The sequence below is a fragment of the Phacochoerus africanus genome, chromosome 2 (genome assembly GCF_016906955.1).
Source record: "Phacochoerus africanus isolate WHEZ1 chromosome 2, ROS_Pafr_v1, whole genome shotgun sequence".
Classification (NCBI taxonomy): domain Eukaryota; kingdom Metazoa; phylum Chordata; class Mammalia; order Artiodactyla; family Suidae; genus Phacochoerus; species Phacochoerus africanus.
Window position 1 is genome coordinate 255710558 of NC_062545.1, and position 27308 is coordinate 255737865.

Sequence of the window (27308 nt, forward strand, 5' to 3'; positions counted from 1 at the left end):
TGGTGGGATTCCTTGTCAGGGTCACCAACAACCTCTTCCCCATGGAGACTCCCAACCCTCCTTCCCCCACGACCCACTCTCCACCGCACCGGACCCTGGGGCCCCTTCCAGGATCTGCTGGGAACCGGGCCCCACACCTGGATGCCTTTCTCCCAGCCAGTTCGGGCTTCAGGGGCCCCTCACCAGGGGCAGCGTGTCTCCCTGCCCACCTACCTGCTGGGGGCTTGTTGCGGCCCTCAGGCCCTGCGCCCACATCCCCACCTGTGCCAAGCGCCTGCCCAGAAACCTACCTCCTCTGCGGTCAAGTCCTGCTCTGGAGGAGAAAAACCCGTCCTTAGCTCTCCCCTGGGCTGGGGAGGGTGGTCCCTGCCTCTTCTTGTCTTTGCTGTGGAGGCCCCGCCTGTCAGGACAGCCAGTGGGGCTTCTGCTCCGCTTGTGCCTGGTGTGCACTGCGTGTGGAGAGGAGGACAGGAGTGAGTGTTGCCTGACCCACTCTGGGGTCTGGGGGAGAGTGGATTAGACTAGGTCCTGAGTCCGACCCCGACCCCACCCCCAGCCCCATTCCAGCCCCTCCCCCCACCAGTGCAGCTTTCCTCCAGCTGCCCACAGCCTCCAAGGGCAGCTCCCCAGGGCCAGGCCTTCCCCCTCACTAGGGCAGGCAGGCCCCAGGGAACCCTCCCTCAAGTCCAAGCCTGGCGATGGCACAGCTGGTAGAGCCCAGGACCACAAGGAAGAGGGCCCTGCCCTTGGGTTTCCCTCAACGTACTGAGTGGTGTGAAGGTCCCATCTGGCACCTGTAACGTAGCCCCCCTGCCCCCCACCCCCCCAGCCCAATCTCTCCCATCCCCCAAACCCTCCCAACCAGCCCTCCAAAGCAATGCTGCAAAGAAGGAATTGACTGGAATCTGGCCTGCTTTGCTCCGAGAGCCCTCTCGGGTCTCCAGGCTTCCTTTTTCTCTGCATCTTTCGGAGGGATGGCGATCGCCCCCCTTCTCTTTCAGAGGCCGGTCTTCCTTGGGGGAGATTCTCCCATCTTGCCTGTGGCAGACACCCTGTCCGTCGTGGCTAGGACTCTGGACACTTGCAGCCCCTTCCATTTCAGCCAAGTCTCCCTGGCGAGCCGCACGTCTGGAGGCTTGAGGAGTGGACCAGAGAATGAGCAGGTGGGAGGAAGAGGTGGCCTTTTTCTGGCTTCCCGACAGCCCCCTGCTGGGCCTCAGCTTGGACCCCGCCCACTGCAGGCATGTGGGTGATTGGGTTATGTCTCTGGTGGCATCCCCCTGACCTTTATGGTCCTTAGGAATTTTTAGCTTTAATTCCTTTTTTATTTGAAATACGTGCTGGGCATATTTACTGTCTCCATTGCAAACAATGTTGTTATAGATGAGATAATTTTTGTGAATGAGCAGAAGGGAGGCTGTGGATGAGACCATGTGGTCTTTTGACCCAGTTGCTCTCAGCTTGTTCTTGCCTATAGCTGATCAAATTAGATCTGCCTATGGCTGATCAAATCAGATTTGCCTATCACGATCCAATCAGAATCTAGTCTTCTTAGACTCAAGGTACCCAGACCTCTGAGTGATAGCTGAGTTACAGTAATGAGAATGTTCTGTGGTTGCTGTGGCTTACAGAGCTCTGGCTTTCTGAGGCTTCAGTATCCATTCCTTGGAATCTGAGATGTATCAGAATATTTTTGCAATAGTTCTTTTGGACCACATATTGCTACAGAGTGTCACAATTTCCTACAAAGTGTCTGTGTTACAAGAGTGGGAATTAATTCCAACTCCTCCAGTGTATGGAAGGTTCTGATCTCCCTTCATTCCAGGGTCACTCTTATGGTTGTTTGGATCCCATGTTTGGAAATAGATCCTTGAAATGTAAGCATGTTCATTGAACAAGTGAAAGTAGGCTTCCTGAAGTTTAAAAGCCCAATATGGGGAGTTCCCGTCGTGGCGCAGTGGTTAACGAATCCGACTAGGAACCATGAGGTTGCGGGTTCGGTCCCTGCCCTTGCTCAGTGGGTTAACGATCCGGCGTTGCCGTGAGCTGTGGTGTAGGTTGCAGACGCGGCTTGGATCCCACGCTGCTGTGGCTCTGGCGTAGGCCAGTGGCTATAGCTCCGATTCAACCCCTAGCCTGGGAACCTCCATATGCCGCGGGAGCAGCCCAAGAAATAGCAACAATAACAACAACAACAAAAAAGACAAAAAAAAATAAAAAAAATAAAAGCCCAATATGGGAGTTCCGGTCATGGCTCAGTGGTTAATGAATCTGACTAGGAACCATGAGGTTGCAGGTTCGAGCCCTGGCCTTGCTCAGTGGGTTAAGGATCCGGCGTTGCTGTGACCTGTGGTGTAGGTTGAAGACACGGCTCGAATCTGGCATTGCTGTGGCTCTGGTGTAGGCCGGTGGCTATGGCTCTGATTAGACCCCTAGCCGGGGAACCTCCATGTGCCATGGGAGCAGCCCAAGAAATGGCAAAAAGACAAAACAAAACAAAACAAAAGCCTAATATGGCTCCCAAAGCAGGGTCACATGGAGGGGTCCGTATATTTATAATTTTGCTTAAAAGGGACATATTTTATATACCCCATAGGCTTGTCTTTAGTGGGCACAGAATTTAGAACCCAGGAGATCACAGATCAAGTGGATGGTGTTGGGCACTCAGTGAAGGTACTTTCCTCCTCCCCTGGATGTTGCGATGTATAATAAGAAGTATGTGTTTAGTCTTTGCCCCGGTTTCGGGCTCAGAGTTCCTACACCCACCAGAATTTCCTAAGAGGTAAGAGTGATCAATGTGTTTTATTACATTAATGAGGTAACTTTGGAAAAGTACCCAGGAAATCAAATATTGGGGGCTGGTTTCTAGGAGACACAACTATATGTGATGAGAGGGTTAGAAGTCTTTTTTTGTTTTCTTTTTATGGCCAAACCTATAGGATATGGAGGTTCCCAGGCTAGGGGTCAAATCGGAGCTACAGCTGCCAGCCTAAACCACAGCCACAGCAATGCCAGATCTGAGCTGCGTCTGTGACCTACACCACAACTCACAGCAACGCCAGATCCTTAACCCACTGAGTAAGACCGGAGATCAAACCCGAAACCTCATGGTTCCTAGTCCGATTCATTTCCTCTGCACCACAATGGGAACTCTGAGAGGGTTTGAACTTCTTATTGGAAGCCCAAGGTCCAGAGAGGGGAGAGGAGCAGGAGGTTCAGTTCATCAGCAATGACTAAGGAGTTAATCAATCATGTCTGTGTAATGAAGCCTCCATAGAAACCCATAGGATCGGGTACAGAGAGCTTCCAGGCTGATGACCATGTGGACATTTGGGGAGAACAGGGAAGATGGTGCCCCTTCCCAGGCCTTGCCCAACACATCCCTTCCATTTGGCTCTTCCCGGGTTCTATCCTTTGATAATAAACCCGTAAGTAGAATGTTTCTCTGAGTTCTGTGAGCAAATGAATGAGGCCAAGAGGGGTCATTGAGACCTCTGACCTGTAGTGGATCCACCAGAAGCACAGCGCACAACCATGACATGTGATTGCAACTGAGGGAGGGGGAGGGGCGGTCTTATAAGACGGAGTCCTGAACCTGTGGATCTGAAGCTTTCTCTGAGTGGATCGTGTCAGGATTGTAAGAAGCCAAAGTGGTGTGAGAAATTGGTGGTGGTGTGGGGAAAACACAATGACACATTGGAACATTTACTAGAATCATACCAGCCTTACTCAGCTACTATCTGGGCCAACTCTGTGGGGTGGCCCCTGCCTTGGTAGGACTTCTCTGGCTTCAGAACAGCCAAGACAGGGAAGTCCTGGGGGCTTTGGGGAAACCAGAAGCATAGCAAATAGAGCCAGGATAAGGCTGACTTCTCTTTCTTTATCACATATTTATACTTTTCACAGGAAGTTAATTAGATGGTTTCTGAGCATTCATCCTGGAATCTCTTGTCTTCAGAGATTGGGTTTACTTCCTATCCAAAACATTGGGTCACATCCCTGTCATGTTGTTTTCACTCAACCACATGGAAGAAATTCTTCCAGAAAAAACAAAAACACAACTTTGATCGCTTTCTCTAGAAGGCAGCTATATGGGAGCATCTGGCATTGTTTTATTGTTCTTTGCTGAGTTTTGTTTTTTAATAGCCTCTACAGGCAGCGTTTCTAAATAGAAAAGTGACCATCTAATCTGTGCTTATGTGAAGAGAGGAAAGGACTGTCCTTACACTTAGTCTCCTGCCTGGATGCTGACTTCTGCCCAAGTGTCATAGGACCATGGGAGCTGAGTGATCCCAAGGACACTGTGCCTTTATCTTTTAAATTCCACCAACTAGGAGTTCCATCGTGGCTCAGCAGCTCAGCAGAATCAAATCTGACCAGCATCCAGGAGATTGCTGGTGCAATCCCTGACTTTGCTCACTGGTCTTGGTGTGGCTAAGGTGTAGGCCAGCAGCTACAGCTCTGATTTGACCCCTAGCCTGGGACCCTCCATATGGTGCAGGTGTGGCCCTAAGACTAAATAAATAAATCCCACCAACTAGGTGAATAGTTCACAAAGTGTGGTTCCAGTGTCAGTGCTTCACTCTCTCCTGGGAACCTGCTAAAAATGCAAATATCATGGGAGTTCCCCTGGTGACTCAGTGGGTTAAGAATTCAACTAGTATCCAGAAGATGCGAATTTGATCCCTGGCCTCAATCAGTGGGTTAAGGATCCAGCATTGCCAAGAGATGCAGTTTAGGTCATAGACACTGCTTGGATCTGGTGTTGCTGTGGCTGTGGCACAGGCATGCAGCCGCAGTTTTGATTCAGCTCCTAGCCTGGGATCTTCCACATGCCCCAGTGCAGCCCTAAAAAGATAAAAAAATAAATAAATGCAAATATCAGTCTTCAACCCAGACCGACTGGGTCAGAGCATTGGGGGTGGGCCCATGCAGTCTGTTACCCAAGCCCCTCAGTTTCTCTAATGCTGGTTCAAGTTTGAGAAGCACTGAAGGAGGATATTCAGGCAGAGGTATGGGATGGAGGTCAGTTATTTACAACAAGTGATCAGCTCTCTGGATCCTTTTAATATTTAAGAGAGCTCTCTGGATCATTTTAGTATTTTTCCCTTTGAATTTCAACATAAAATACTTCTATCTGTTTATGCCAATAATGGCTTTGGGGGAAAAAAAGGCAATTTTCTTGTTTGTACACATTTTGTCCAAAGTATATATTAACCTAAGGTGTGAATTCAAAAATTAAACACAAGAAGGGAACTAAGGAATTCTCAACCATCCCTGTCATTGAAATGTTATCACATACAATATTTTCTGATTGTTTTCAATTTTTAAAATAATAGTAATTCAGTATTTTAAAAATTATTATGACTTTGTTTAGCACAGATTAATCTTCAGAGCAAAAAGGAGAGAATGTGTAGATTTCCCATCTGGCTCCCCTCTGCACACAGGCATGCCCCCCTCTTACCTGTAGCCAAAGGGGATCCTGTGTCACAATAGATAGAGGCGCATCAACACATCCTGATCACTTGGTGTTGTACATTCTGTGGTACTGGACCTTAATATTTTAAAATGATAGACAACTTACAACATTGTGTTAATTTCTGCTGCACAGCAAAGCCATTCAAGTTTATATATATCCCACACACACTCTTTTTAAAATATCCTTTTCTATCATGGCTTAATATATTGTTTTGTCTTTTTAGGGCCGCACCCAGGGCATATGGAGGGTCACAGGCTAGAGGTTGAATCAGAGCTGTCGCTGCTGGCCTAGGCCACAGCCACGTGGGATCCAAGCTGAGTCTGTGACCTACACCACAGCTCACTGCAATGCAGGATCCTTAACCCACTGAGCAGGGCCAGGGATCGAACCTGTGTCCTCAAGAAAACTAGTCAGATTCATTTCCACTGAGCCACGATGGGAACCGCAGGACCTTAATATTTAATCATAATATTTTGTGAGGGTAAATGACATGCCAATTGAATAAAAACAGATAGAATTTTAATTTTATTTGTGATTTTTACAATATTTCTTTTTATAAAAGTATAATTGATTTTCAACATTGTGCCAATTTCTGCTGTACAGCAAAGTGAGCCAGATATATATATATGTATATATCTGTATATATGTACATACACACACACACTCCTTTTCATATAGTATCTCCCATCAGGTTCTATCCCAAGAGATTGGATACACTTCCCCCCATGTGATACAGTAGGACCTGACTGCTTATCCATTCTAAATGTCATTGTTTGAATCTGATATCCCCAAACTCCCAATCCAGTCCACTGCCTTCCCCCTCTCCCTTGGCAACCACAAATATGTCTCTATGTTAAAGAAAAAAATAATTTTTTTGTTTCTGTTTTGCTTTGCTTTGCTTTGCTTTTTAGGGCCACACCAACGGCACATGGAATTTCACATGCTAGGGGTCAAATCAGAGCTACAGCTACTGGGCAACATCACAGCTACAGCAATGGCAGATTCAAGCCAAATCTGTGACCTACACCGCAGCTCACAGAAATGCCAGATCCTTAACCCACTGAATGAGGCCAGGGATCAAACCTACATCCTCATGGATATTAATTGGATTTGTTACAGCTGAGCCACCATGGGAACTCCCAAGACAAATATAACTTTTAAAAGATTCATTACGGATATCTTTTAAAATTTTTTTCATTGGTGTATATTTAATACTATGCATAATATCTTACAACTGTAGTACATATGCATATAATCATTGAAATGGAAATAAATAACGGAGAGGTAGCTTTTCCAATTTCTCTGAACAAAGGCGCAGGTTCAGGCAGCATCTACTCTGCAGCACAGAGACAGGCCCCTCTGGACTTCAGGTTCAACCCCAACCATGTGCAGATGCGAGGCTTCTGGAAGGAGGTGACCAAGACCCAGGGAACCCCGCCTGGCCTCATTTCCTGTTCTCCTCCAGGAAATGGAGAGGAAAATAATGACCTCTCACCTGCCCTGGGCTCTGCCAATGAACAGCTGAGGTCCTTGGGCAAGTCCCTTTCCTGCTCAGAGCCCCCCAGCTCCCAAGGTTTCTGAGCCCCTAGAGAGGAGAGAGGATTCAAATGTGTGTGAAGCCCCACGCGGCGCTCCTGCCACTCAGGGCCTGTCATCAACACCTCTACCTGCTCCAAACTGGCCTGGTATGTGGGCTGCCCTGCTGTGTTCCCAGCACAGTTAGTAGCTAGGGAAGGTGACATGGCTGTGGGGCTCCTGGCAGGACCCCACCTACTTTTTCTTAAACCATCACCCCTGTCTTCTCCTGTCCTCCTCTATCATGTGGGCATCATCAGCACACTTGTCTCAGAGGCTTGCTGTGAGGATAAAGGACAATGACGGAAAGACATCCAAATGCATCTCCAGAAATCACCAGTGCTGCTGGAAGTTTGGAGAGGGCCACCCTGGGGGAGGAGGGAAGTGTGGTTCTCATGAGGAGTGACTTCGGGAAGAGTAAGAAGTTGGCCAGGTTTGGGGGGGAAGAACCCCAAAGAGTTTGTAGCATAGCTGCAGCTTCGTATGTGCATTCAGTGTGTTAAAATCCATCACCCTGTGCCCCTTGATATTTGCACTCTGTCTGTATGTTATACTGCCCAAGTTTTTTTTAAATGCCAAAGGATTAGAAAAAAATCCTGGAAAGATTTCAGATATACAGAAGGGGAAGGCAAACCATCTACTATGGGGCTTTTTCCTAGGTGGAATGAGGAGAAACAGCACTAGCTGTGCATGTGTGTGTGTGTGGGAGGGTGTGTGGTATGTGCATATATGTAGTGAAAGATGGGAAGTGGAAAAATAAGAAACCCCCCAAAAGGGGAAGAACTAAGAGGCCAGGAGGGGTGGTGGCTGCTAGACTGGGTGGTGACAGTGACCTTTGCATCATGGTCCTTTCTGTCCCCTCCCCTCAGTCAACAACCCTTTGTGCCTGTCCCAACATAACCCACTGAGCAGGGCCAGGGAGGGAATGGGCATCTTCATGGATACTAGCTGGGTTCTTAACCCTCTGAGCCACAATGGAATCTCCCTGGTGATAAGAACATTTAATTTACCGAAGACATTCCATCATTTCTCCATATGGCAGAGTCAGTCAGTTTTCCAGTTCAGGATAAATATTAAAAGAAAAAAACTTGCTCAGTGAAGTCAGTCAGACAGTGAGACACCAACATCAGATGCTATCACTTACATGTGAAATCTTAAAAAAGGACCCAATGAACTTCTTGGCAGAACAGATACTGACTCACTTGGAAAAACATGTTTTCCAAATGAGACAGATTGCAGGGTGGGGGAATGGGCTGGGGGGTTGGGATAGAAATGTTATAAAATTGGGTTGTGATGATCATTGTACAACTGTAACTATAATAAAATTCATTGAGTAATAATAATAACAATAAAAAGAAAAACTGACACAAATCAATTTTGTAAAGATGGTAAAAATCAGTGCATGGGTTGTACATTGACATGTGTGTTTTGATATATGTTTAGACATGTTCAACTGAGGAAGACAATTGCCATATTAAAGAAATCCCAGGAAATTGGTTCTGTTTTTTATTCTATCTAGTAACTCCTCTGGTATCATCAGACTCTACCATACACACAGTTTTGGTACTGAATTAGAAACCCTTTCCCCTATATTAGCCTGTGTTTGGGCTCTTGTCCATGTAGACTTTCTTACCATAGTCTCTAGGAAATGTCCTACAAACCCACGCTGGGTAAGACTTGTCCAGAAAAGGAAGGTGATTGTGTGATCCGGCACCAATACATTCTCATTCTTGCATTCAATAATTCATTTTCTACCTGTAAATACCTACTGCATGACAGTTATATGCCAGGCACTGTGCTAGGTGTTGTGGACACAATAATGGGAACAAAATCTTGAACATGGGTCCCATGCAGGGAGCTTAGGATCCAGGGAAGGATGTGAGTATTATGCAAATAAGCACACACAAAAGTAAAATTAGGACTATAATAAGTGCTTCAAAGATAGCTGTTGCCACAAGAGCATGTAATCTGGTCTTAGAATTATGAAAACTAACCAGAAGAAGGGACACTTGAGCTGAGAGCTGAAGGATGAACAAGAGTTAAGTGAGACAGCATTGCAGACTGAATGAATTGCATGTGCAAAGCCTAGTGGCACCCCCAAACTCTAATCTTCACAAAGGAGAATCTGGAACCTTCCATGTCTCCTCTAGAGCCCTCCTGGGTTTCAGGAAGGAGACAATGCCTTCATATTTTCAATGGAAGGACATTGACGCCCAAATTTCACCTGGCCTGGCCTCTTGCCTTGCGGCCCATCTCAGGACATCAATGTGCATCATCACCTCTCATTAAGAGTAAATCCGAGTTCCCCTCAAGACTCAGTGGAAATGAATCTGACTAGAATCCATGAGGACACAGGTTCACTCCCTCGCCTCAATCAGTGGATTAAGGATCTAGCAGTGCCATGAGCTGTGGTGTAGATCACAGACTCGGCTCGGATCCCGTGTTGCTGTGGCTGTGGTATAGGCTGGCAGTTACAACTCCAATTCGACCCCTAGCCTGGGAACCTCCATATGCCCATATGCCATTGAGTATGGCCCTAAAAACATTTCTTTTAAAAAAAATAAGAGTAAATGATGAAGTGAGATGCAAGGAGTGCCAGGGGAAGCAAGTGGAAAACTTTACGAGTAGGCACAATGCATCAAATCAAGATACAAAGCTCAATATAAACGTTGAAAGAAATTGCTTTTGAGAAAGACCTAAGCTCAGATTTGAATGTTGGTTGGTACAAACATTGCAAGGTGGCGTCACAAAAATAGTCCGTGTCTTGACTGAAGGGGTGGTAACCTGGGTTTGTATACATTTGTGAACATTTCATTGCTGTCTGCACAGATACCACTGTAGAACCTCGGTTTGTCAGCAAAATCTCTGAAAGCCTGTACAACAAAGAAATGGAATAGGAAAATGCATGACGAGTGAAAGAATCAGGGCTCTACCAGAACACCTGCAAGCACCTTCACCAAGTCACACTGACAAGGGATTGCAATATGAAAAATTTTAGACTTCCCACTCCCCGAGACTGGAGGGCTTCACGGTGTTGTAGAGGTTCTTGGGCATCCTCCGGGGCATGCTGCCTGGATCCCCGACCCCTGGGGTCAGGGAGCTGCTTCGTGCCGGGTCTGGCCGGGCCCCAGGCCCCGCCTGATGCCTCAGAATGTCCACCAGAGCCCTAGAAGTGGCAGAGGGAGGGTCAGTGGCCTGGGGACAGAGGTTGGAGATGGAGAAAGGGAGGTCGAAGGCCTCTTTCCCCTCCCTCTTCTCACCGTCGGGGGTGTCTCTTAGCTCCACACCTTTTGCTAAAGTCAACCTGGGCACCCGCCCGCCCCACCTACCGCCCTAGGACCACACTTCCACTTGAAGCACCCTTCCCCAGTTCACGTGGGCCCTGCGCCTTCTGTGGTCCCTCCCACATCGTCTCCCTGTGGCCCTATCCCACCCTGAACCTGGGCCCTCTCCTGTTCTTGTTGCTCCCTTTTCCATAGCAAAAAGGGTGCTAGTGGACCCCAAACCTTAGAATCACCCTTGACTCTTTCTTTCCTCCATGGCCCTTAGTAATACTGTCGATTTGAGCTCCAAAATATATCCCAACTCAGACCTCTTCTTACCACTGTTGGTGTCACCGGCACCATCTCTCACCATCAGTGCTACAGGTTCCTAACTGGTCTCCCTGTTTCCGCCCTTGTCCCTTGCGGTCTAGTTTGATAGACACAGCCCAGGAATCAGATGATGACACAAGGCACTCAGGACTCCAGCAGCTCCCCCATCACACTTAGAAGAAACCCGGCCTCTGTCTGCTTCTGTCCACCTCCTCCTCATCCACTGCACTGCAGCCACGTGGGACTCTTGGCTGTCCTGCAAACACCCTACCTCAGGGCCTTTGCACTTAGGATTTCCTCTGCCTGGAATGCCCTTCCCACAGATACCTGCTTGGTTCTCTTTTCCTTCTCGTCTTTGCACAGAGGGGCCTTTCCTGACCACTTCGTGTAAAACAACACCTGCCCTCTCCCTCACAACTCATTATGCTTTTTTTTTTATTCACAACAGTTGTCAATATCTAAAAGTATATTGCATATGTGTTTGCTTGCTTACCGTCTTCATAGTAACAGGAGCCAATTTTCATTGGGGGCTTGCCATGAGTCTGGACTGGCCATGAATCAACCCAGTCAATCTTCATTGCAGAAGTTTTGGGAGGGGAACAATTATTAGCCCCATGGTACAGACGGGAAACTGAGGCACAGAGAGGTTGGTCAACTTTCCCAGGGTTACACAGACCCCCCCCCAAGATATTTTTTAAATTTAAAAAATCAAAATAAAAATTTTATAGCAGACCGTGTAGAACACAGTGGTCCCGAAATAGGGAAAAATGTAATTTTCATTTCAAAACCTAAAATCTACATATTTCTCATTTGATATGAAAATTTATTTACGGGAGGGTAATAAGCTTAAACTGGAAGAAACCCAATCTTTGGAAAAACCCCAACAAAGGCCACTGTTCTTTGAAATGGAACCCACTGGAAGAATCTATCTACACTGTCTCTAACTATATCTCTGCCTCTAACACTATCTATGTTTATATCCACATCTATCTCCATCACATAGATTACATTTATCAAATGAAACAGAAAGACATGCAGTGATGAAAAGGACCAAAGGATTGCAACTCAAAAGGAATGCTGGAGTTCCTGTCGTGGCTCAGTGGTTAACAAACCCAACTAGCATCCAAGAGAGCCCTGGTTTGATCCTTGGCCTCGTTCAGTGGGTTAAGGATCCGGCGTTGCCGTGAGCTGTGGTGTAGTTTGCAGAGGCGACTTGGATCCCACATTGCTGTGGCTGTGGCTGTGGCCAGCAACTACATCTCTGGTTGGACCCTTAGCCTGGGAACCTCCATATGCCATGAGTGCTGCCCTAAAAAGACCAAAAAAAAAAAAAAAGGATTGCAAAACAGCATGACGCACATAGCCTGTCTTGATTGAAGTGCTGCTTACATGGATTTGCATACATTTGTGGACATTTTATTGCTCTGTGCAGTTACACCAGGGTACATTCTAGGTATGTGAATAAAAATTCTTTAATGTTGGCACAATAAAAGAAACAGTAAAAATAGGACTAGGGGAGTTCCCGTCGTGGCGCAGTGGTTAACGAATCCGACTAGGAACCATGAGGTTTCGGGTTCGGTCCCTGCCCTTGCTCAGTGGGTTAAGGTTCCGGCGTTGCCGTGAGCTGTGGTGTAGGTTGCAGACACGGCTTGGATCCCGCGTTGCTGTGGCTCTGGCGTAGGCCGGCGGCTGCAGCTCCGATTCGACCCCTAGCCTGGGAACCTCCATATGCCGCGGGAGCGGCCCAAGAAATGGCAAAAAGACCAAAAAAAAAAAAGGAATAGGAATAATTTACATAGGAAAATGAAGCATGAATGTAAGTTTCAGGAGATTACCAGAACACTTGCAAGCACACTGACAAAATCACACTGACAAACGATTGCAATATTTTTAAAAAAATTTATTGAGGCTCATGTAGAATACAGTGATCCAAGAGTAAGGAAACGTGTGACTTGAATTTCAAAACCAAAAGCTCCAGTATCCCCTCCCATATAATCTGGATTGCTCATTTGTCCTAGAGGCTTGTTAAAGGTAGGCTGTAGCAATCATTTGAAAGAAAATCTGTCTCCTGTAAAACCCCCCAAACACATTTCTTGTAATGGAGGCCACAACAGTCACATCTCTATCTCCCTAAAAGGACACACACACACACACACACACACATCCCCTCCCTCCCCCATGTCTAGCTGGATTTTGATCTGGATCTGGATCTCTATCTCTGTCTTTATCTGGGCCATTGTACTTCTGAAAGACAGCAGGAGAACACTGACTGGTGAAAAGGCACAAGTCACATCCCTAAGACAGGCAATCTGAGCCTCCGAAGAAAAGAAGTGTCTTGGTCTGAATGCTCCTCCTGGCAGGCTGTCTTCTGGAAACGTGGACCCATGTTCCTGAGCTGGGATGAGGCAGGAGCCTTCCTCTGGCCGGGGCTGAACCTGGCTCCAGGGACAGGTGGACTCGCGTCCCCTGGGGGGGACCTCGCGGTCAGCTTGGGATGCAGGATGCTGCTGCGAGGAAGGGGACATGCAGAGTCCGGTTGGCTCAGAGGCCTGAAGGGACCCGCCCGCTGTTGGGCGGGGAGCGTGGGGCTGGCGCCCCTAAGGCCAGGGCCCCCAGGGCCAGGAGGGCTGCGGGCGGGCAGGCACGGGCCCCGCGGCGAGCAGGGAGTCCAGCGCAGCCAGCGCCCAGTGCAGGGCGGCGCCCGCGTGCGCCAGCTGCCAGGCGAGCCAGGCGCGCTGCGAGGCCGTGGGCTCGGTGCAGCGGGAGGGCACCGGCAGGTAGGCGCCCCCCGGGGCCCGCAGCTCGCCCAGGGCCACCTGCAGGGCGCCCATCTGGTTGCAGAGCTTGGACGCGAGCGCCGCCGCGGGCACGCGGGCTTCGGGCCACGGGGATCCGCGGCGACGCTTGGGGGAGGCGGGCCGGGCCCACACTGGCGATCGGGCCCGGCTCCTCAGGTGCTGCAGGCGCCAAGGCGTGTGGGCAGAACCTGCGCGGGAGGCAGAGCGGGAGGAGTTCAGGTGATGTGCGCTGCGCCCTCGCCCGCCCTGGTGGGATTCCTTGTCAGGGTCACCCTCACCCCCTTCCCAGTCCAGACTCCCAGCTCATCCCCCACCCCCACCGCCCCCCCCCCCGGCCTCCCAGCACCCACTCTCCACCGCACCGGACCCTGGGGCCCCTTCCAGGATCTGCTGGGAACCGGGGCCCACACCTGGATGCCTTCCTCCCAGCCAGTTCGGGCTTCAGGGGCCCCTCCCTAGGGCCAGCGTCACTCCCTGCCCACCCACCGGCCTCCTGGGGGGCTTGTTGCGGCCCTCAGGCTCCAGGCCCACATCCCCACCTGTGCCAAGCGCCTGCCCAGAAACCTACCTCCTCTGCGGTCAAGTCCTGCTCTGGAGGAGAAAAACCCGTCCTTAGCTCTCCCCTGGGCTGGGGAGGGTGGTCCCTGCCTCTTCTTGTCTTTGCTGTGGAGGCCCCGCCTGTCAGGACAGCCAGTGGGGCTTCTGCTCCGCTTGTGCCTGGTGTGCACTGCGTGTGGAGAGGAGGACAGGAGTGAGTGTTGCCTGACCCACTCTGGGGTCTGGGGGAGAGTGGATTAGACTAGGTCCTGAGTCCGACCCCGACCCCACCCCCAGCCCCATTCCAGCCCCTCCCCCCACCAGTGCAGCTTTCCTCCAGCTGCCCACAGCCTCCAAGGGCAGCTCCCCAGGGCCAGGCCTTCCCCCTCACTAGGGCGGCTCCTGAGCCACCTGGCAGGCAGGCCCCGGGGAACCCTCCCTCAAGTCCAAGCCTGGCGATGGCACAGCTGGTAGAGCCCAGGACCACAAGGAAGAGGGCCCTGCCCTTGGGTTTCCCTCAACGTACTGAGTGGTGTGAAGGTCCCATCTGGCACCTGTAACATAGCCCCCCTGCCCCCCACCCCCCCAGCCCAATCTCTCCCATCCCCCAAACCCTCCCAACCAGCCCTCCAAAGCAATGCTGCAAAGGAGGAATTGACTGGAATCTGACCTGCTTTGCTCCGAGAGCCCTCTTGGGTCTCCAGGCTTCCTTTTTCTCTGCATCTTTCGGAGGGATGGCGATCGCCCCCCTTCTCTTTCAGAGGCCAGTCTTCCTTGGGGGAGATTCTTCCATCTTGCCTGTGGCAGACACCCTGTCCGTCATGGCTAGGACTCTGGACACTTGCAGCCCCTTCCATTTCAGCCAAGTCTCCCTGGCGGGCCGCACGTCTGGAGGCTTGAGGAGTGGACCAGGGAATGAGCAGGTGGGAGGAAGAGGTGGCCTTTTTCTGGCTTCCCGACAGCCCCCTGCTGGGCCTCAGCTTGGACCCCGCCCACTGCAGGCATGTGGGTGATTGGGTTATGTCTCTGGTGGCATCCCCCTGACCTTTATGGTCCTTAGGAATTTTTAGCACTAACTTCAGCACATTTTGGTTCTCTGCTGCATCTTGATATCACAAAGGGGCAATCTTTGGCTAGTTGTTTGTTTGTTTCATGGTGCTCTCCATCTGTTTTTTCCAGCAGGTTTGTTTGGCTCCAAGTGTGTTAGGAGGACACAGTCTATGCCAGGAGTGAGAAGCAAGGTGCTAGTGTCAACCTCGGAGTTTGTGGTACACCTCTTCTCTTTCCCCCCTACTCAGGTTTGCATTCATGGCAGCAGTACCATCGGAGACACTACAGGGGGACAGAGCATGTTTAGGCTCTGAATTAATGCTTTTTTTATAAAATGGCAGCAGCACACCCTTAGCCCAGGCGATAGTTAAAGACCTTGTCTCTCCAAAAGGTGTCGAGTTTTGAAATTGATTTTCCCCTTTCATTTTTTATTTTTCACTCTTCTTCCTCTTTGGTTATGAAGAAGATGTATTTTTCAACTTGGTCCAAATGGTACAAATAGATAATAGGAGGGTTATCAAAATAACCTAGGAAAGACCACGTGGTCTCATCGTTGACACTAGCACCTTGCACACAAACCTGCTGGAAAAAACAGATGAAGAGCACCATGAAACAAACAAACAACTAGCCAAAGATTGCCCCTTTGTGATATCAAGATGCAGCAGAGAACCAAAATGTGCTGAAGTTAGTGCTAAAAATTCCTAAGGACCATAAAGGTCAGGGGGATGCCACCAGAGACATAACCCAATCACCCACATGCCTGCAGTGGGCGGGGTCCAAGCTGAGGCCCAGCAGGGGGCTGTCGGGAAGCCAGAAAAAGGCCACCTCTTCCTCCCACCTGCTCATTCCCTGGTCCACTCCTCAAGCCTCCAGACGTGCGGCCCGCCAGGGAGACTTGGCTGAAATGGAAGGGGCTGCAAGTGTCCAGAGTCCTAGCCATGACGGACAGGGTGTCTGCCACAGGCAAGATGGAAGAATCTCCCCCAAGGAAGACTGGCCTCTGAAAGAGAAGGGGGGCGATCGCCATCCCTCCGAAAGACGCAGAGAAAAAGGAAGCCTGGAGACCCGAGAGGGCTCTCGGAGCAAAGCAGGCCAGATTCCAGTCAATTCCTTCTTTGCAGCATTGCTTTGGAGGGCTGGTTGGGAGGGTTTGGGGGATGGGAGAGATTGGGCTGGGGGGGTGGGGGGCAGGGGGGCTATGTTACAGGTGCCAGATGGGACCTTCACACCACTCAGTACGTTGAGGGAAACCCAAGGGCAGGGCCCTCTTCCTTGTGGTCCTGGGCTCTACCAGCTGTGCCATCGCCAGGCTTGGACTTGAGGGAGGGTTCCCCGGGGCCTGCCTGCCAGGTGGCTCAGGAGCCGCCCTAGTGAGGGGGAAGGCCTGGCCCTGGGGAGCTGCCCTTGGAGGCTGTGGGCAGCTGGAGGAAAGCTGCACTGGTGGGGGGAGGGGCTGGAATGGGGCTGGGGGTGGGGTCGGGGTCGGACTCAGGACCTAGTCTAATCCACTCTCCCCCAGACCCCAGAGTGGGTCAGGCAACACTCACTCCTGTCCTCCTCTCCACACGCAGTGCACACCAGGCACAAGCGGAGCAGAAGCCCCACTGGCTGTCCTGACAGGCGGGGCCTCCACAGCAAAGACAAGAAGAGGCAGGGACCACCCTCCCCAGCCCAGGGGAGAGCTAAGGACGGGTTTTTCTCCTCCAGAGCAGGACTTGACCGCAGAGGAGGTAGGTTTCTGGGCAGGCGCTTGGCACAGGTGGGGATGTGGGCCTGGAGCCTGAGGGCCGCAACAAGCCCCCCAGGAGGCCGGTGGGTGGGCAGGGAGTGACGCTGGCCCTAGGGAGGGGCCCCTGAAGCCCGAACTGGCTGGGAGGAAGGCATCCAGGTGTGGGCCCCGGTTCCCAGCAGATCCTGGAAGGGGCCCCAGGGTCCGGTGCGGTGGAGAGTGGGTGCTGGGAGGCCGGGGGGGGGGGCGGTGGGGGTGGGGGATGAGCTGGGAGTCTGGACTGGGAAGGGGGTGAGGGTGACCCTGACAAGGAATCCCACCAGGGCGGGCGAGGGCGCAGCGCACATCACCTGAACTCCTCCCGCTCTGCCTCCCGCGCAGGTTCTGCCCACACGCCTTGGCGCCTGCAGCACCTGAGGAGCCGGGCCCGATCGCCAGTGTGGGCCCGGCCCGCCTCCCCCAAGCGTCGCCGCGGATCCCCGTGGCCCGAAGCCCGCGTGCCCGCGGCGGCGCTCGCGTCCAAGCTCTGCAACCAGATGGGCGCCCTGCAGGTGGCCCTGGGCGAGCTGCGGGCCCCGGGGGGCGCCTACCTGCCGGTGCCCTCCCGCTGCACCGAGCCCACGGCCTCGCAGCGCGCCTGGCTCGCCTGGCAGCTGGCGCACGCGGGCGCCGCCCTGCACTGGGCGCTGGCTGCGCTGGACTCCCTGCTCGCCGCGGGGCCCGTGCCTGCCCGCCCGCAGCCCTCCTGGCCCTGGGGGCCCTGGCCTTAGGGGCGCCAGCCCCACGCTCCCCGCCCAACAGCGGGCGGGTCCCTTCAGGCCTCTGAGCCAACCGGACTCTGCATGTCCCCTTCCTCGCAGCAGCATCCTGCATCCCAAGCTGACCGCGAGGTCCCCCCCAGGGGACGCGAGTCCACCTGTCCCTGGAGCCAGGTTCAGCCCCGGCCAGAGGAAGGCTCCTGCCTCATCCCAGCTCAGGAACATGGGTCCACGTTTCCAGAAGACAGCCTGCCAGGAGGAGCATTCAGACCAAGACACTTCTTTTCTTCGGAGGCTCAGATTGCCTGTCTTAGGGATGTGACTTGTGCCTTTTCACCAGTCAGTGTTCTCCTGCTGTCTTTCAGAAGTACAATGGCCCAGATAAAGACAGAGATAGAGATCCAGATCCAGATCAAAATCCAGCTAGACATGGGGGAGGGAGGGGATGTGTGTGTGTGTGTGTGTGTGTGTCCTTTTAGGGAGATAGAGATGTGACTGTTGTGGCCTCCATTACAAGAAATGTGTTTGGGGGGTTTTACAGGAGACAGATTTTCTTTCAAATGATTGCTACAGCCTACCTTTAACAAGCCTCTAGGACAAATGAGCAATCCAGATTATATGGGAGGGGATACTGGAGCTTTTGGTTTTGAAATTCAAGTCACACGTTTCCTTACTCTTGGATCACTGTATTCTACATGAGCCTCAATAAATTTTTTTAAAAATATTGCAATCGTTTGTCAGTGTGATTTTGTCAGTGTGCTTGCAAGTGTTCTGGTAATCTCCTGAAACTTACATTCATGCTTCATTTTCCTATGTAAATTATTCCTATTCCTTTTTTTTTTTTGGTCTTTTTGCCATTTCTTGGGCCGCTCCCGCGGCATATGGAGGTTCCCAGGCTAGGGGTCGAATCGGAGCTGCAGCCGCCGGCCTACGCCAGAGCCACAGCAACGCGGGATCCAAGCCGTGTCTGCAACCTACACCACAGCTCACGGCAACGCCGGAACCTTAACCCACTGAGCAAGGGCAGGGACCGAACCCGAAACCTCATGGTTCCTAGTCGGATTCGTTAACCACTGCGCCACGACGGGAACTCCCCTAGTCCTATTTTTACTGTTTCTTTTATTGTGCCAACATTAAAGAATTTTTATTCACATACCTAGAATGTACCCTGGTGTAACTGCACAGAGCAATAAAATGTCCACAAATGTATGCAAATCCATGTAAGCAGCACTTCAATCAAGACAGGCTATGTGCGTCATGCTGTTTTGCAATCCTTTTTTTTTTTTTTTGGTCTTTTTAGGGCAGCACTCATGGCATATGGAGGTTCCCAGGCTAAGGGTCCAACCAGAGATGTAGTTGCTGGCCACAGCCACAGCCACAGCAATGTGGGATCCAAGTCGCCTCTGCAAACTACACCACAGCTCACGGCAACGCCGGATCCTTAACCCACTGAACGAGGCCAAGGATCAAACCAGGGCTCTCTTGGATGCTAGTTGGGTTTGTTAACCACTGAGCCACGACAGGAACTCCAGCATTCCTTTTGAGTTGCAATCCTTTGGTCCTTTTCATCACTGCATGTCTTTCTGTTTCATTTGATAAATGTAATCTATGTGATGGAGATAGATGTGGATATAAACATAGATAGTGTTAGAGGCAGAGATATAGTTAGAGACAGTGTAGATAGATTCTTCCAGTGGGTTCCATTTCAAAGAACAGTGGCCTTTGTTGGGGTTTTTCCAAAGATTGGGTTTCTTCCAGTTTAAGCTTATTACCCTCCCGTAAATAAATTTTCATATCAAATGAGAAATATGTAGATTTTAGGTTTTGAAATGAAAATTACATTTTTCCCTATTTCGGGACCACTGTGTTCTACACGGTCTGCTATAAAATTTTTATTTTGATTTTTTAAATTTAAAAAATATCTTGGGGGGGGTCTGTGTAACCCTGGGAAAGTTGACCAACCTCTCTGTGCCTCAGTTTCCCGTCTGTACCATGGGGCTAATAATTGTTCCCCTCCCAAAACTTCTGCAATGAAGATTGACTGGGTTGATTCATGGCCAGTCCAGACTCATGGCAAGCCCCCAATGAAAATTGGCTCCTGTTACTATGAAGACGGTAAGCAAGCAAACACATATGCAATATACTTTTAGATATTGACAACTGTTGTGAATAAAAAAAAAAGCATAATGAGTTGTGAGGGAGAGGGCAGGTGTTGTTTTACACGAAGTGGTCAGGAAAGGCCCCTCTGTGCAAAGACGAGAAGGAAAAGAGAACCAAGCAGGTATCTGTGGGAAGGGCATTCCAGGCAGAGGAAATCCTAAGTGCAAAGGCCCTGAGGTAGGGTGTTTGCAGGACAGCCAAGAGTCCCACGTGGCTGCAGTGCAGTGGATGAGGAGGAGGTGGACAGAAGCAGACAGAGGCCGGGTTTCTTCTAAGTGTGATGGGGGAGCTGCTGGAGTCCTGAGTGCCTTGTGTCATCATCTGATTCCTGGGCTGTGTCTATCAAACTAGACCGCAAGGGACAAGGGCGGAAACAGGGAGACCAGTTAGGAACCTGTAGCACTGATGGTGAGAGATGGTGCCGGTGACACCAACAGTGGTAAGAAGAGGTCTGAGTTGGGATATATTTTGGAGCTCAAATCGACAGTATTACTAAGGGCCATGGAGGAAAGAAAGAGTCAAGGGTGATTCTAAGGTTTGGGGTCCACTAGCACCCTTTTTGCTATGGAAAAGGGAGCAACAAGAACAGGAGAGGGCCCAGGTTCAGGGTGGGATAGGGCCACAGGGAGACGATGTGGGAGGGACCACAGAAGGCGCAGGGCCCACGTGAACTGGGGAAGGGTGCTTCAAGTGGAAGTGTGGTCCTAGGGCGGTAGGTGGGGCGGGCGGGTGCCCAGGTTGACTTTAGCAAAAGGTGTGGAGCTAAGAGACACCCCCGACGGTGAGAAGAGGGAGGGGAAAGAGGCCTTCGACCTCCCTTTCTCCATCTCCAACCTCTGTCCCCAGGCCACTGACCCTCCCTCTGCCACTTCTAGGGCTCTGGTGGACATTCTGAGGCATCAGGCGGGGCCTGGGGCCCGGCCAGACCCGGCACGAAGCAGCTCCCTGACCCCAGGGGTCGGGGATCCAGGCAGCATGCCCCGGAGGATGCCCAAGAACCTCTACAACACCGTGAAGCCCTCCAGTCTCGGGGAGTGGGAAGTCTAAAATTTTTCATATTGCAATCCCTTGTCAGTGTGACTTGGTGAAGGTGCTTGCAGGTGTTCTGGTAGAGCCCTGATTCTTTCACTCGTCATGCATTTTCCTATTCCATTTCTTTGTTGTACAGGCTTTCAGAGATTTTGCTGACAAACCGAGGTTCTACAGTGGTATCTGTGCAGACAGCAATGAAATGTTCACAAATGTATACAAACCCAGGTTACCACCCCTTCAGTCAAGACACGGACTATTTTTGTGACGCCACCTTGCAATGTTTGTACCAACCAACATTCAAATCTGAGCTTAGGTCTTTCTCAAAAGCAATTTCTTTCAACGTTTATATTGAGCTTTGTATCTTGATTTGATGCATTGTGCCTACTCGTAAAGTTTTCCACTTGCTTCCCCTGGCACTCCTTGCATCTCACTTCATCATTTACTCTTATTTTTTTTAAAAGAAATGTTTTTAGGGCCATACTCAATGGCATATGGGCATATGGAGGTTCCCAGGCTAGGGGTCGAATTGGAGTTGTAACTGCCAGCCTATACCACAGCCACAGCAACATGGGATCCGAACCGAGTCTCAACTGCGGCTTTAATTTGCATTTCCCTAATGACTGAGATATAAGCATCTTTTCATGCCTTTTTTTTTTTGCCATTCGCACATCTTTTTTGGGGGAAATGTCTCCAAATAAATTAATGTTCTTTATTAATTTAAAGAACATCCATTCTCCAGCCCCATCTTTTTTTCCTGGGTTGTTATCTGGCTCAAGCCATTATCTAGGTAAAGGGAATAGCTTCATGTTCCTCCACCAAAAAGTGTTTTATATCTGCCAGTCCTATTGGAAGACCTGACTTCAGGCTCCCTGAGATGCAGGGACCAGCTCTGGGAGCCAGCTCCAAGGTGCCCTCACCAAAGTTGTCTTCCCTGGGTGTCAGTTGTTGAAACAGGTGAATGAAGAACAAAGGTGGACCAGGGAAGGGGGAAAGGTTGAGCCTCTCTTCTTTTAAACAGTGCTTTGTGTTCAAGGACCTTAAAGAGTGGGCCCCACCTTGGTTTGGTACCTGGGTTCCTAAATCATTGCTGGGATAAAAGCCATAAGCAGAGTCACTTGATCTTTGAGAGCCTACAAGGTGATATATGAAGCAAAGATAAGTTTGTATGGTGTTCAAACAAACAATATTCTTATGTTTCTCTGTTACAGAAGCTAATTTTACCTTAACTGACAGAAATCTGTACACCAAAGAAAGTTTTTCCATGTGGTATATATATATATATATATATATATATATATATATATTTCAAATTGTGGAAATACCAAATACTTGCTGAAAATTTGCAAAACTAAATGATAAATGTAAATCATCAAGTTAATTGTTTAAGAAACACAAATAATGTTCTTCTCTCTAAACTTTTTTTGTGGAAATTGAAGATGTATAAGCATGGTTTTGGTTTCTGTTTTTTAGATGTGATACAGAAATACAAGTGCATATTGGCTTTGCTTGGCAAACAGTAATAAAATTAAGAGTGTTATGAGTTTTTACTTTCATATTTACTTCCTGATTTGTTTTTTAGGGATTTGTTAAATGAGAGAAAAGCACACTTCAACTTCTCCTCTGATAAGCTCCAAGGCACACTGGATGAATGACTTCTGCTTCAGAGATCCATTGAGTTCTTGGGAGTTCCTCTGGATGATTCCCAAACAGGTAAAAGCTTGAAGATTTTCTAGCTTCATCTTCTGTTGCAGTGGTTCCTGACTCTGATCAAAGCCAGAAAATGATTTATCCAGGAGAGTCTTATACCAGGCAGGACTGCAGTCCCCTGTCAAGCAGGTTGAAAAGTGGCCAGATAGTGAAAACAGGTGCCTTGTGTCTTCTGGATTTTTTTTTTTTTGTCTTTTTGCCATTTTTTTTTTTTTTTTTTTGTCTTTTTGCTATTTCTTGGGCCGCTCCCGCGGCATATGGAGGTTCCCAGGCTAGGGGTCCAATCGGAGCTGGAGCCACCGGCCTACACCAGAGCTACAGCGACGCGGGATCCAAGCCATGTCTGCAACCTACACCACAGTTCACGGCAACGCCGGATCGTTAACCCACTGAGCAAGGCCAGGGATCGAACCCGCAACCTCATGGTTCCTAGTCGGATTCGTTAACCACTGCGCCACAACGGGAACTCCTCTTCTGGATTTTGATAGTTCCTCTTTTTCCCCTGAAACTAGAAGTCAGTCCTGACATTATGGCATGACTGAGAAGAGATCCTTTCCAGACATACTAAAGGCACAAAGATCTCTTTGCTATCCAAGCCATACTCAAAGGTTTGTCCCAGGAAAGAGAACAGGTATGGCTAGAGCAGAGCATCCCCAGGGCCATCAACAAAAACCAGAGCCTCGAAAATTTCCATGAAAATTTCCTCTAGGGATTGCCTGGCCACCGCTAAACTGGAAGCACAGAATTTTGTTTGTCCTGCATCAGTGGCCTGCAGAAGGTGCCCAACTCGCCCCTGGACCAATTGGCTGCTTAGTGGGTGTGGGGAAATGCCCACATCCTGTGTCCTAGACATGCTGCGCCTCTTCCGGGGGCCAGAAGCCCAGCTTGATTTGTCCCAGGTCTGGCTCCGCGATCCCTGCGGGCTGCAGAAATAGTGAGTAAAAGGTTGATTTTTCCAGGCCCTGACTGCCAAGGGGAACTTGGCTGCTGCTGAGATCTCCAGACACTGTTTTCTGGCATAATCACTTCTGTGCTGGAAATAATGGATTTTACAAACTTGTGTGCACCCGTCACCCTTGTTCCTTATTATATAGATGAACACTAGCATTTTTATGTCAGTATCACCTTTTTCCGTCAAACTGATAATTTCCTAAGCTAGATTGTATCCAAATTTCCCTTCCATTTCAATAAAGCCAATAAATCTTTCTTTTGTTATGACAGTATTCTTCAAGCGAACATGACTTATAATCTGACACATTTCTTCAACAAAAAAATGCATTTTTGTTGGAGTTCCCATCGTGGCTCAGCAGAAAAAAAATCTGACTAGCATCCATGAGGATGCAGGTTCCATCCCTGGCCTCGCTCAGTGGGTTAAGGATCCAGCATTGCCGTGAGCTGTGGTGTAGGTCACAGAGGGGCTCAGATCAAGAATGGCTGTGGTGCAGGCCAGTGGCTACAGTTCCGATTTGACCCCTAGCCTGGGAACCTCCATATGCCTTGGGTGCAGACCTAAAAACACACTAAATAAATAAATAAAAAGAATTGCATTTGTTGCACAATCAAAAAGTAAGGGAGTCTTTTTCATCTTATTTTCCCCACAGTATTTTCGATCAAATGTGATTTCTTAGCATTATAAATTCATTTGGAATTTTTTTATACAAATAAGGTGGATGGGGGAGAAAGCTATGCTACTGGAGAAACACATGGAATGGTCACAGCTCCTTGAAACAGGCTCATTCTAAGACTGAGATTTAATCAAAAGATTATAGAATATTCCCCCTCCCTCACAATTTACCACCATACTAAAAGGAAGTCAGTACATTAAGAGTGAATAACAGTTGAAAGAGCTGCAAGACACAAATTCTCTCTGAGGAGGAATTTGCAGATGCCCAGAGTCACAAGGAAATGAAAACAAGGAGGTATTTGGAACCTCTAGAACCCAGGGTTACCGCAGACATTAAAAACAGCTCAACTCACCATGATGTTGCATCCCTGGCCTTGCTCAGTGGGTTAAGGATCTGGTGTTGCTGTGGCCATGGCATAGGCCAGCAGCTACAGCTCTGATTCCAACCCTAGCCTGGGAACCTCCATATGCCATGGGTGTGCCCCCCTCCCCCCGAAAAAAAGAAAAAAGATGGAGTTCCTGTCGTGGCTTAGTGGTTAATGAACCCGACTAGCATCCATGAGGTTGCAGGTTCGATCCCTGGCCTTGCCCAGTGGGTTACGGATCCGGTGTTGCTGTGAGCTGTGGTGTAGGTCATAGAACTCAGCTCAGATACCACGTTGCTGTGGCTCTCGTGGAGGCTGGCGGCTACAGCTCAGATTCAGCCCCTGGCTTGGGAACCTCCATATGCCGAAAGTGCAGCCCTAAAAGACAAACAAACAAACAAACAAAAACAACACAGCTCAACTCCTAGCCAGATTAATATAAATCCTTACACTGAAGGCTTATTTTTATCAGTTCATATTATTCAGTACAACAGTCTGGCTTTCAACAACAACAACAAAAACACTACAAGGCATACCAAAGGATTATTTATTCAAAAAAAGAAAAATCTGAATATCGGTAAGAACAGTGAGCTTTGTGGCATTTTACTTTATTTTATTCACTTTTCAATGGCTGCGCCTGTGGCATGTGGAGGTTCCCGGGCTAGGGGTTGAATCAGAGTCACCGCTGCTGACCTGGGCCCCAGCCACGGCACCGCCAGAACTGAGCCACATCTGCAACGTACACCGAGGCTTGCAGCAACGCCTAATCCTTAATCTGCTGAGTGAGGCCAGGGATTGAACCCACCTCCTCACGGATACTAGTCAGGTTCTTAACCCGCTGAGCCACAACGGAAACCCGTGTGGCATTTTCAATTGCCTTAGTCCATCCTTCTCTTCCTGGTTCCATGGTAGTTTGAAAATCAGCAGGCTCACAACCAAAGTAGCTGTGAAAACCAGCAGCCTAGCAGGCACACAAAGAAACAAATGATTCTGGAGCTCCCCACAGCCCCATTTCCAGAGAATTGTTATTATTTGAACTATTTTTTCAGCTCCCCAAAAAGGCCTCATTCACAGGGCTTGTCTTTATTTGACCCAGCTTGGAACTCACTCCATGGAAAAAGCCCCATCCCCAGAGAGATGATCTAAAAGAGTCAGTTGCAACTGTTTAACACCACAGCTGCTCGAAGCATTGATACTGTTTGCCACAAACAAGAGGCCAGCCAAAAACTTACACAGAAAATCCTAAGGACTGAGATGTTAAAAGCTCTGACATATTCATGGAAATCTAAAAGGTTACTGCATTGCAGGGCTGTGCACGCACCCAGGAAAGACCTGGGAAGGCTTCATGCCTCACCTCTGGCTGACCTTGAGATTCTGCACAAACAAAAAGCAAAGGCTAAGACATAATTACAAATTGCTAGAGTACTGCAGACACGCCTGGAAACACGCAAGCAGACCCTCAGCAAAGACTATGAGACTTATTGGTTCTGTTAATTTAAGGAAAGACCCCTCTAATAATTAGCAGACTGTAGGTTAAACTGAGTACAGACTTCAGTAGCCACATGTGATAAAAGAAAATACAAATGTTTAGCAGTAGCCCCAGAAAGTCATAAATCAAACAAGAGCATCAATAATAAACCCTAAAGAGGAGTTTCCGTCGTGGTGCAGCAGAAATGAATCCTACTAGTAACCATGAGGTTTCAGCTGTGATCTCTGGCCTTGCTCAGTGGGTTAAGGATCCAGCAATGCCCTGAGCTGTGGTGTAAGTTGCAGACATGGCTGGGATCCTGCGTTGCTATGGCTGTGGCATAGGCCAGAACCTGTAGCTCCGATTGGACCCCTGGCCTGGGAACCTCCATTTGCCATGAGTTTGGCCCTAAAAAGCAAAAAAAAAAATCTAATTATTTTTACATTGTTTTACTGGAAGTCCAACACCCTCAGCACCTCTCAGGGTTTAAACTGTTTCATTCCTCCCTGTCTCCAGTGCTTGATTCTCAGAAATACCAAACCCAAGTGGCAGAAAGATCTGTGGGACTGGTAATAAGTATAGACTCACCAAAGCCAGGGATCTTCTAGCCTTAGGAATGATCAATAATTATAGGAGTCTCTTTCCACTGGGAATTGGTAGAGGGTTGTCCAAAGAGTGCAGAGCCTGAGAAGGAACCTTAGATTGCCTTCATGTGGCTTAGAAATAGATGCTTCCTGGGGACAAACTCAACTTTGTGGAGGTAGCACATCTGAACACAACCTTACACCAAGCCTAAGAATCTGGTAATGAATGAGATCAGTTCCTCAGTCAGCCAAGAGTCTTGTTCTCCTTAGACCGGAATGATGCTTGACAGGCCCTAGAGAGCAGTGTCCAACCCCAAAGACTGATCAGACACTTTACAAAGTTCGTGCTTCTTGCCTTATAAAGATGCTCGTGGGAAAACTCCGCTGTTTATTTCTTTTCTTCTTAAGGATTTTTCTTCTCCTCGCTTGAAAACACTGAAAATTCAATAACCTGAATCTGTTGACATTGTCTAATAACTTTCATTTTTTCTTTTTCATTTGTTGTCTTAATAGCAGTATGAACAACTTGGAAAACAATATTGAATCAGTAATCTTGGTTTTCCATGTCTGCCAAAATCACCACTTTGGTTTCATTCTTTAAGGCTACAGGAAGAAGTTCAGAATCAGGAATTAGATCTGCCTATGATGGATTTGATGACAGGAGACTGTCTCCATAGTTGATTCATGTAGCTCCTCTGAATCTACTTTATTCAACAACATTTTAGTGTCTACTGTTTCATACATCACTTTTTTTTTTTGTCTTTTCTAGGGCCGGGCATATGGAGGTTCCCAGGCTAGGGGTCTGATCAGAGCTGTAGCCGCCGGCCTACGCCAGAGCCACAGCAAAGT

The 27308-nt window shown here is 49.2% G+C and overlaps 1 long non-coding RNA gene across 1 annotated transcript in view; it reads right to left on the reverse strand.

Moving 5' to 3' along the window:
* Positions 1-860: 860 nt before the first annotated feature.
* Positions 861-27308, reverse strand: part of LOC125120261 (uncharacterized) — a 39442-nt gene continuing 12994 nt past the window's right edge. The window contains exons 2-3 of the long non-coding RNA XR_007133296.1: positions 5465-5554; positions 861-1135 (exon numbers count right to left, since the gene is read on the reverse strand). This is a non-coding gene — a long non-coding RNA (uncharacterized LOC125120261). The remainder of the gene's footprint in view (positions 1136-5464; positions 5555-27308) is intronic.